Source organism: Alosa pseudoharengus, unplaced genomic scaffold, assembly GCF_046254945.1.
Source record: "Alosa pseudoharengus isolate Yale_2024_CS ecotype anadromous, Long Island Sound unplaced genomic scaffold, YU_APseudo_1.1 YU_APseudo_1.1_scf_8, whole genome shotgun sequence".
NCBI classification, from domain to species: Eukaryota; Metazoa; Chordata; class Actinopteri; order Clupeiformes; family Clupeidae; genus Alosa; species Alosa pseudoharengus.
The window spans coordinates 250,001-260,000 of record NW_027468870.1 but is presented as its reverse complement, the minus strand read 5'-3'; the positions used below and the strand labels follow the sequence as shown (position 1 = coordinate 260,000).

Sequence of the window (10,000 nt, the reverse complement as noted above, 5' to 3'; positions counted from 1 at the left end):
ACTGTGGCTATCAGTGCTCGCTTTGTCCACTGTTTGCTTCACTCTTTGTCAAAGCCTGAGTAAGTCATTACAGCAAAGGCTGGTATTTTTCACCAAAATCCTTCACTTTCCAGTAATGCCTCGAAATTCAAAGGCCCACTGATTCTCCTTCAGTCAAAGTGCGGTCACTGAATTTGACAGTGAAAAGATTAGAGTGTTGAATTTTTTGACCCCGACGTGATTTGAACACGCAACCTTCTGATCTGGAGTCAGACGCGCTACCGTTGCGCCACAAGGTCCCACAGCTATCACGCAGATAAACTTTCCAACTTTTCCCAGAATCTATTATTGAGGCCTTGAGCGATGGAAGCTTTCAGAGCAGAAAGAGCCATTATCTGTTGCCCCTGCAGACGTTTTTGCTTGCTGTTACCTTGTTACACCGTGCAATACTTACCACCGTGCGTTAGTAAGAGCGAACTTTGTGCCACGTCCGTGCAGAGCCTTTCAGAAGCCTGGATAGCTCAGTCGGTACAGCATCCGACTTTTAATCTGAGGGTCCAGGGTTCAAGTCCCTGTTCAGGCGATTTCTTTAAATCCAAGCAAAATGGGCCGTCACACTCGTGAGAGCAAGATCCTGGTCTAAACGCCAGGCTGCTAAACAATTTACTGTGGCTATCAGTGCTCGCTTTGTCCACTGTTTGCTTCACTCTTTGTCAAACCCTGAGTAAGTCATTACAGCAAAGGCTGGTATTTTTCACCAAAATCCTTCACTTTCCAGTAATGCCTCGAAATTCAAAGGCCCACTGATTCTCCTTCAGTCAAAGTGCGGTCACTGAATTTGACAGTGAAAAGATTAGAGTGTTGAATTTTTTGACCCCGACGTGATTTGAACACGCAACCTTCTGATCTGGAGTCAGACGCGCTACCGTTGCGCCACGAGGTCCCACAGCTATCACGCAGATAAACTTTCCAACTTTTCCCAGAATCTATTATTGAGGCCTTGAGCGATGGAAGCTTTCAGAGCAGAAAGAGCCATTCTCTGTTGCCCCTGCAGACGTTTTTGCTTGCTGTTACCTTGTTACACCGTGCAATACTTACCACCGTGCGTTAGTAAGAGCGAACTTGGTGCCACGTCCGTGCAGAGCCTTTCGGAAGCCTGGATAGCGGTGCCGGGAGAACGAGAGACTGTCAATTGCCATCCAATCACGTATCACTATTGCCATCTTTCCATTTATGTTCACAGCCAATCAATAAAGCCTAATCCCATCATCTCCGTTTCCTTCCAGCCAGTCACTATGCCCCATTTCCAATATTTTTTTTTTATACGTATGCATCAATCACGTATCAGTATGTGTATCTTTACCTCACAGCTTACAGCCAATAAAAAAAGTCCATTTACAAAATCTCGTCTCCTTGCCTTTGTTGACAACCAATCACTATCCTTCGTTCCCAAAAACTTTCCATCTACCTGACGGAGCATCGCCAGAGGTTAATCAGCGGTCCAGCGGTTTTGAAAAAAAAAAAAAAAAGTTTGGACTCTAACGTTACAGGTGCCAGAGTACTGGATTTACGTTGGATTTAACAGTTACATACATCGATATCGAGGTAAGAAGCCGACAATGTTGTTATATTTAGTTAAGTGGCTGGTTAGCTAACGAAACGTTACAGAACGTCTTATTTATGTAGAGGTCAAGGGGCAGTTTCATTATTTTTAATGGACTTTACATGTTTACATTAATATAATTACTATTGTGCATAGGCTTAGTTACTGTCATAATGTATGTTATTACGTTATTATGTTTACATTAAGTTGGCTAAAAATAGCTAGCCTATAGGTTAGGCTACCTCTGGCCGCTATATGGCTGCATTATGCATAACGTTAATTAGCCTATAAGTTAACGTTAGTTAGTTTTGGGCGCCAGTTTTTACTGAGGTAAACGAATTCTGTCTGTTAATTTTAGCTGTAATGTAATTCAATACAATACATAGGCTAACCATAAAGCTGCACCTTTATTATCATGACGTAATATAGGGCTTGTGTTGTTTTTGTGGGTTAATCGATAATAAACATAATGTAGGCTAATTGTAAGACTATGTAATAATCGTAATGGGCAATGTTATATTTAGTTAAGTGGCTGGTTAGCTAACGTAACGTTACAGAACGTCTTATTTATGTCTAGAGGTTAAGGGGCAGTTTCATTATTTTTAATGGACTTTACATGTTTACATTAATATAATTACTATCGTGCATAGGCTTTGTTACTGTCATAATGTATGTTATTACGTTATTATGTTTACATTAAGTTGGCTAAAAATAGCTAGCCTATAGGTTAGGCTACCTCTGGCCGCTATATGGCTGCATTATGCATAACGTTAATTAGCCTATAAGTTTTGGGCGCCAGTTTTTACTGAGGTAAACGAATTCTGTCTGTTAATTTTAGCTGTAATGCAATTCAATACAATACATAGGCTAACCATAAAGCTGCACCTTTATTATCATGACGTAATATAGGGTTTGTGTTGTTTTTGTGGGTTAATCGATAATAAACATAATGTAGACTAATTGTAAGCCTTTGTAATCGAAATGGTATGTAATAATCTGATTTTTATGGCATATTATTATACCCACACACCACATCATCCCTTCCTCCTAAATATTAAACTATAACCTTGTCCAAAAACACTCAGATGAAATATGTGCTATGTGAAATAAATGTATGAAACTGATTAACTACTCAGTTCTACTGAATAGTCATAAACTTTGTATTTTGCCACACACTATCTTCTATTGGAAGATGGCTTCCAAACACAAGAAGCACAGGGCTATGAGTGACGATGAATGGGTCTGGCCTTCTGAGGCAGGGAACAGACCGGCACCACGCCAGAGGAAATGGCATGAACTGTACCAGAAGGTAAACTTGGACATGTACATAAACACAGGAAATCTATGTCATTACAGGGAACAGATAGTTATGATTCATTGTCATATGTTACAGATTGAGAAGTGTCCACTACAACAAAGGGGCCAAATGTCTCTGTTTGGGGGGACACAGACATGTAACTGTGGTTTCCACACGAAAAAGGTATAAGAAGTGTTTCATAAAAGTGTGATGTGTTGATGGTGTATTGTGTATTTTTTTTAATTTAATTTCCTTTTCTGTTAAACTGTAGCCTTCCAGTGTGGCCCCTGTGTCATCCACACCATCCATGTCACCACCTGTAACACCTGGGCAGTCAGGAACGGCATCCGGGAAGGCACCTTTAAAGCCTACTTTGACTTTGACATCGGTAAATGCATGTCTTTATGCAGATATTTATGTTATCATACGTTATAACATTTTAAAACGCTTCACATAATGTTACTAATTTCTTTTTGTCAGTTTACAAAGCCACGGTATGGTGGGTCCCATGGTGCAGCTTTAAAGCCAAACCTAGGTTTGGCAAGGACGCATGCAACCAAGGTATAGTCAAGAAAATGAAACTTCATTCCATAAAGATATGCTGAGTTTATCTAATCATCGTTACTGCAATTCCTGATAATGATAGATTATTTCATTCAATACTGTAAACTGTGCTCTCTTATTCTTGCAGCCTATTAGCACTTCTGCATTGTCCAGCCCTGCACCTAGGACACCATCACCTGCCCGCAGTCCCAGGCCGGATATTCAGACCGTCTCTCCCCTGTCTCTTCCTCCCTCTTCTGCGTCTGCATCGCCTGCTCGCAGTCCCAGGCTGTATATTCAGACTGTCTCCCCCCTGTCTCTTCCTCCTTCTTCTGTGTCTGAAGTCACCTCTGCTTCCTGTGCTCCAGGAGCTGTTTCTAGAGTTGTGAGTACCTCTTTAATTGAAACGTTTTCTTCACACTAATATTGTTGGATCACATAAATATGCTACATTTTGAACAAACATTCCTCACAAGTGGCTTGTAATCATATCTATGTTTGTCTTTTTTAATACATTAGGAAGTGTCAGCCGCTGCCTCCTCTGGGACGTCCTCTGATTCCGTCACCTCTGTTATCAGCTCCGCCTGTGTTCCCTCTGCTGCTCCATCTTCAGCTGAATCCTCGGTCCAGCCTGCTGAAAATACAGTGACCGCTCCAGGTTCAGAGTCTGGATGGCTTCCCGCGAAGTTGATGAAAACCATACCACCACAGGATCAGAGGTGGATTTCAGCAGCTTTGTGGAAGCAACATCGGCTTCGTACTGACCTGAAGCTGTGGTATGATCCACCAGAGCCAGCTCTGATTTATCATCAAGGCCCCGCTCCAGAGCGCTTCTTCACACACAGGCTTCTACTGTGGATGCCATACCATCTCTGGAAGGTCAGGCTGTCCTGTCTTGTGTGTGGGGGGCAGCTCACAGGCTATGGGGCACACAAGAGAGCCCGGCAGGTACTAGATGTAGTTCGCTACTACCTGATGATTACAGAGACTCTCTGGTGCAGTGGATGCAAAACGGCCTTGATTTCCACCAGCAAGGCCATCTTGGACCAGCTGGACTTAGCCCACAAACTAGAATTTAGGCTGATCCTAACTCGAAAGTGAGTATACTGAGATTTAGCTTGTGTAATAAATGTTTGTCATTTAAAACACAATTGAGATGAGCTGGTTTTAATGTTTGTGTCTTTATGTCTCTCTTTCCCTTTGTTTTATTCAGATATGCCTGTGACATGCGGGTCATTAGGTTCCTCAGGGAGAGGGCCCTGGGCAACAGCCCTTCTCGCTTAGTGAGGCAGCTGCGGGAGAACCACAGCGAGGAGTGGCTGAAGCGTCTTTGCCGGTACCTTGGTGCCTGCTCAGACTTCACCTCCCAGCCAAGCCTGCTCCCTGTACGATTTCAGGAGCCACCTGAGCCGGAAACCATCCCCTCCCACAGATGGATGCTGGCTGTTTATGGGCGGGACATCTTGTGCAGGCTGGACCATATCAAAGCCAGCATAACCTCCACATATGGCTGCATCCTAAAAATGGACTCCACCAAAAAAGTAACTACTTTTATATTTCAATCAAAATAATTGGAAATACACCATTAGTAGTAGTACAGACCTGAAATATGGAAGTAATGTTTCATATATAAATAATTTTGCATCACTCACTGTCTTTTCTGTGTGATTACAGATAACAAAGAAGCTGTCGGGGTTGGCGAAAGGAACAGCGCTGTGGCTGACATCTGTCAGCAATGAGGTGGGCCAGATCCTCATCAGTGTCCTGACGGCTCAGGAGGGTCCTGCCCTGGACCGTATGGCAGCAGACCTCATCCGGAGGTACACAGATGCGGGTGTGGCTCCGCCTCAGCTCCTCTATGTGGACTGTGACTGCTGTCGGGAGGGCACTGGGCAGACCAAGCTCAAGCAGCGATTTGGTGGGTGGCCAGACTTGGTGGTAAAGCTGGACATCTACCACTTCATGCGGCGACTGGCAGCTGGGTGCACCAAGGATGCTCATCCTCTTTACCCCATTTTCATGGCACGCATGTCTTCGTGCATTTTTGAATGGGACAGTGGGGATGTGTCTCTGCTGAGGCAGGCCAAGAGGGAGCAGCTGAGACGTGAAGGTGTCCCTGGCATCACCGGCACTATGGTGGACCAACGGATCACCAAGGAGGAATTGGCCCTGCACTGCCGAAGGCGGACAAGAGGAGAGCAGCAGACCATCTTGCTGATCGAGCACCTCCTCAGCGAGCTAATGGGGGTAAAGGGTCGAGACCTTCTTGGTGTCCCTCTCTTGGACCAGGAGAGGATGCAGCACATCTGGCAAGTCCAGAAAAGGCACGTAAAGTGCATTCAGGACGAACCAGGTGTGCTGCTCTACACACAGACTGGCACCACCACCAAAGAGGGTATTGTGCTGCCAAACTACAGGTGTGCAAGGGGCTCCACATCACTGGAGTCCTTTCATCTCCATCTGAACAGGTTCCTTCCAGGTCAGTATAAATCATTACTCATCAGAAATATCAATGGTGACACAATTAATGTCTATCAAATAGCAAAGCACAACAAATTAACTTGCAGTTATTGATCTTATCTAAAGGAACAAGTGCCAACAGCTTAAATTTCCAGCTGTACCTCCTGGAAGGCCTGAACAGGTGGAATCAGGACCGTAAGATGGCATCTCTGGCAGGCAAACCTCCGTCCCTGTTAAGCTACTCCGGGGACCTGGTGCACTGTGTCAACACCCACAGTGTTAAGGTGCTTGGAAGACAGCTTGTTCCATCTTTTCAGCCACCTTCTGTCTATACTGGTGAGTTTTAGCTTTAAATTGCTTTTTATATTCATAAAAAAATTATATTCATATTAATTTTCTGAAAACTGCGTTCCCCTGTCTGTTCCAGGTGAACTCATAGGTATAGATTACCTGTACCGGCAAACAGGGCAGGCCATGCAGGACGTGGATCCTGACTCTGAGGCGACCGATCAGATGTTGGAGGATGTGGGCACGGAGGAGGAGTTGGAGGACGAGGGCTTCGGAGATAGCAACCTGGATCCCACTATTGAGGTGCTGGACCTGTCCCCTGGCTCATTACCTGCCTCGACCAGTGTAGCCAGCACTCCTGCCTCTGTCCAGACTGGGTCTGCTAACACCACTACAGCAGCACCTAAGCAACAACTGGTAACTATTCTTAATAATAACAGTACAAGTAGTATTATTTGTATAGCACTATTAACTTTAATTGTATTTGCCTTATTCATAATAATAACAGTACAAGTAGTATTATTTGTATAGCACTATTAACTTTAATTGTATTTGCCTTATTCACCCGGCGGCCATTACGAGGCTGAGGGGTACACTTGCCATTACACCTCAGTCCAGCAGATGGTGGTGGTAATGCACTCCTTTTGCAAACTGCCAAAAAAAACTCACTGAAGAAGAAGAAAAGGCCAGTGAACCCTTCTTCTTTTTCAGTGAGTTTTTTTTAGCAGGTTGCAAACGGAGTGCATTACCACCACCATCTGCTGGACTGAGGTGTAATGGCAAGTGTACCCCTCAGCCTCGTAATGGCCGCCGGGTGAATAAGGCGAATAGCACAATGAAAAGAAAAATAGAAACAAACAAAATACCATTAATACAATCTAAAGAGTAAATACATTAATAAAAAGCAAAGTAAAAAAAGATAGATTAAATTCCATAAACATGTTTTTTTTTTTTTTAAGTCTTTCAACTCCATGACCAGGGTGCCCTCTGGTCCATCCTCCACGACCACCTACGCCGCCTCTGGTCCATCTGCCACGTCCACCTACGCCGCCTCTGGTCCATCCTCCACGACCACCTACGCCGCCTCTGGTCCATCTGCCACGTCCACCTATGCCGCCACCGCCTCTGGTCCATCTGCCATGTCCACCTACGCCGCCGCCGCCTCTGGTCCATCTGCCATGTCCACCTACGCCGCCTCTGGTCCATCTGCCATGTCCACCTACGCCGCCTCTGGTCCATCTGCCACGTCCACCTACGCCGCCTCTGGTCCATCTGCCATGTCCACCTACGCCGCCTCTGGTCCATCTGCCACGACCACCTACGCCGCCTCTGGTCCATCCTCCACGACCACCTACGCCGCCTCTGGTCCATCCTCCACGACCACCTACGCCGCCTCTGGTCCATCCTCCACGTCCACCTACGCCGCCTCTGGTCCATCTGCCATGTCCACCTACGCCGCCTCTGGTCCATCTGCCACGACCACCTACGCCGCCGCCGCCTCTGGTCCAGTTGCCACGTCCACCTACGCCGCCTCTGGTCCAGTTGCCATGTCCACCTACGCCGCCTCTGGTCCATCCTCCACGACCACCTACGCCGCCTCTGGTCCATCCTCCACGACCACCTACGCCGCCGCCGCCTCTGGTCCATCTGCCACGTCCACCTACGCCGCCTCTGGTCCATCTGCCATGTCCACCTACGCCGCCTCTGGTCCATCTGCCACGACCACCTACGCCGCCGCCGCCTCTGGTCCAGTTGCCACGTCCACCTACGCCGCCTCTGGTCCAGTTGCCATGTCCACCTACGCCGCCTCTGGTCCATCCTCCATGACCACCTACGCCTCCGTCCTTCCTCTCCCCACCACCCTCACAGTCTCTGTCACTCCAGCCACTGCTCCCCCAGCAGTGCAACCAGTGCCAGAGGAACCACTGGTAAGACTACTCTTTGTGACAAGTACATTGTGGTAGTTGTGTTGTTCTTCTGCCTGTGATATTGTATCTTTTTTTTAACATTGGTTTACTCTTATATTTTACCAGGCTGTGGATGAGCGCAGTGTACCAGGGATAGACAGAGTGGACAGCCTGGCAGGCTACTTGGTGGGGCTTAGGGTGGAAACCGGGCAAACTCTGAGCCACCAGCAGGCCAGTACCATCATTGCCCTATGGCAAAACCTGCTTCCGTTTGACCAGCAGAGAGTGGCGTACGCTGCCCGGCACCAGGTGCGTCTTACCACAGGACGGTTTAGGTGCTCAAAAACCAAGCCTGAATTCACGCCTGGTGTGGACAGCATGACCCGTTGCGTCCTTGGGTCAACAGGATCACCTGCCCAGTGGCCAGACAGTTGCCGCCTGGTAGAGTCCATCTTTGTTAAACTGTGTGATATTCACAGGAGCCCCAAAAAATTGGGAAATCATGCAGTAACAAGATGGACTCTAATTCTGAGGGACTACAGCAAGATCCGGCAACTTGTCCTGGGCAATGGGACTGTGATGCAGAGTACCACCCTGCAGTTGTTTGAGGTGAATCAAACAACGCTAATTCAATGGCACAACAAGCGGCTGAAGAGGCAAGAATGTGCCATCCTGCTTCAGGGTGTGAACTTGCCAGCCCCCATTCCTATTGCGGCTAGGCCTCTCCCCCCTGGACAGATTCGCCCCACTGCAGCACCCCCACAGCCTGGTCCCCAACACCGCTACCACCTGCCTGAAAGCACAGTGGGAAAGGCAGTGGACAAACGAAAGTCTGCAGTTCCGGCTCCGCACCCCCCTCCTCCAAAAGTTTTCCGGCCAAGGCAGTTGTTCCCTGCTGATTCTGCCCCTTTACCTGTTATATCCAACCCCGGTCCTGCATTTGCCCCCATTGTACAAACACTTGTTTCTGCTCCTTCACCTGTCATCCCCAACCCCAGTCCTGCCTTTGCCCCGTTTGTGTTTTTGTGTCCTGCTCCAGTTCCTGCCGTCCGGCATATTGCTCCTGCTGGCCCCATTCCCTCCCCAACACCTGCTCGGAGGCCCTACGTCCGCACTGTGGACAAAAACAAGTGCAGTCTGTGCCACCAGCCCCGCAACAAAGAAACTGGCCACAGCCAGTATTATGGCCACATCTACTGTCCCCAGACTGCTGCTCTGCCACTTGACCAGTGGATGGAGGACATGAAGAAGAAGAGGGCAGACAAAAAAAAATAATTTGTTCATTTGAAAATGCTACATTGTTCATTATGTAAGCGCTTTTTTGTTTGTAAATAGTCCACAACTTGTGTGTGTGTGTGTGTGTGTGTGTGTGGCGCAGTGTGTGCGTGTTTATGTGTGTGTGTGGCGCAGTGTGTGTGTGTGTATGCGTGAGAGTATACTCATGAGGGTGTGTTTATGTGAGACAAAAGGAGAAGGTGTTTTAATAAAAAAAAAAAAGTTGAACTTTATCTCTACAGTATCCTTTGGCTTTTTTCTATCAAACCTATCTGGAAAACATTTCAAACTCACACAGATATTAAAATTACAAGAAAAGGACATAATGGTATTGCACACAGATCCACAGGGTGTGAGAAGTGATTGTCAGAAACATTTATTTGATATAAAGGTTTATTATAATAAGCAGTAGTAGTATCATATTCTTATTTATATTATTCTTATTGCAATAAAGCATTAAAATTACAAGAAAAGGACATAATGGTATTGCACACAGATCCACAGGGTGTGAGAAGTGATTGTCAGAAACATTTATTTGATATAAAGGTTTATTATGAGCAGCAGTAGTAGTAGTAGTATCATATTCGTATTTGTATTATTCTTATTGCAACAAAGCATTCTTACCAATTGTATTTTTCTTAGTTTTTA

The 10,000-nt window shown here is 46.5% G+C and overlaps 3 non-coding genes across 3 annotated transcripts; 1 reads left to right on the top strand and 2 right to left on the bottom strand.

The window, feature by feature from the left end:
* Positions 1-206: 206 nt before the first annotated feature.
* Positions 207-278, bottom strand: trnaw-cca (transfer RNA tryptophan (anticodon CCA)). The gene has a single exon. It is a non-coding gene; the product is annotated as a tRNA-Trp (tRNA).
* Positions 279-489: 211 nt separating this feature from the next.
* On the top strand, positions 490-562 carry trnak-uuu (transfer RNA lysine (anticodon UUU)). The gene has a single exon. It is a non-coding gene; the product is annotated as a tRNA-Lys (tRNA).
* Positions 563-850: 288 nt separating this feature from the next.
* Positions 851-922, bottom strand: trnaw-cca (transfer RNA tryptophan (anticodon CCA)). The gene has a single exon. It is a non-coding gene; the product is annotated as a tRNA-Trp (tRNA).
* Positions 923-10,000: the final 9,078 nt, after the last annotated feature.